Genomic DNA, 1,045 nt, shown 5'->3' with positions numbered 1-1,045 from the left:
CCGTCGCCGACAGGGGGAGTGTCGCGGTCCGCGTCTCCCACCACGCAGACGTTCGGCATTGGGTACCTACCTCCTCGCTCAGTGGAGGGTACCCGTCGCGGCTTCGGCCCGGCGGGAAGGTTTTAAATGAACGCCACGCCCATGCTCTGTGACGAGAAACCCATGAAAATGATTGCTTCTCCTCCACTCACCGTGGAGAGAACGATCGAAAAATGAAAAAAACAACCCTGAACGGTGGATCACTCGGCTCGTGGGTCGATGAAGAACGCAGCAAATTGCGCGTCGACATGTGAACTGCAGGATACATGAACATCGACATTTCGAACGCACATTGCGGTCCATGGATTCCGTTCCCGGACCACGCCTGGCTGAGGGTCGGTTGCTAAAACTGAACGCGACATTGCGTTCGGAGGGTGGGAGCGTCGCGGTTCGCAGCTCCAGTTGCACCGGATCCTCGGTTAAACTCAAAGAGTAAAATGTATCGGAAATGCTCACTTTTCTCAACTTGACATTCCATATCCATTTGTCTAAAATATAAACAAATACTACGCTCACAATCAAGACAACCTGTGTTTCACAACACACAAACTCCAAACTCAGTTAAAACAACGGAATAACGATAAGCAATCCCTTCATGCCGCATTGTTGCCAACCCAAAAGAATACCGCACGAACTTATGCAAGGACCCAATATATGCTAAGAGGAAAGGAAATTACAACACTTTTTGTGGCAGAATTGAAATAGTTTTATTTTTGTTTTTAAATTTTGTTTTACGGCGATGATGGGATAGGAAAAGGGTTGGAAAGGGAAGGAAGCGACCGTGGCCTTAACTATGGTAGGTACAGCCCCAGTATTCGTCTGTGTGGAAATGGGAAGGCACGGAAAACGTTCTTCAGGGCTGCCGACAGTGGGGCTCGAACCCACTATCTCCTGAATGCAAGCTCAGAGCTACGTGAACTTAAGCGCAAGGCCATCTCCCTCTACTTATACGCATGAATTCGTAACCATTGATTGATTTTTCCTTTCCGTAAGAAGACTTTTCTGT

General features: G+C 48.4%; 1 non-coding gene across 1 annotated transcript; it reads left to right on the top strand.

Moving 5' to 3' along the window:
- The first annotated feature begins 223 nt into the window (after positions 1-223).
- LOC137498652 (5.8S ribosomal RNA) lies at positions 224-378 on the top strand. Its single transcript, XR_011017889.1, has one exon. It is a non-coding gene; the product is annotated as a 5.8S ribosomal RNA (ribosomal RNA).
- The last annotated feature ends 667 nt before the right edge of the window (positions 379-1,045 follow it).

The sequence above is a fragment of the Anabrus simplex genome, chromosome 2, assembly GCF_040414725.1.
Source record: "Anabrus simplex isolate iqAnaSimp1 chromosome 2, ASM4041472v1, whole genome shotgun sequence".
Classification (NCBI taxonomy): Eukaryota; Metazoa; Arthropoda; class Insecta; order Orthoptera; family Tettigoniidae; genus Anabrus; species Anabrus simplex.
This window is presented reverse-complemented; position numbering and strand designations above follow the sequence as displayed.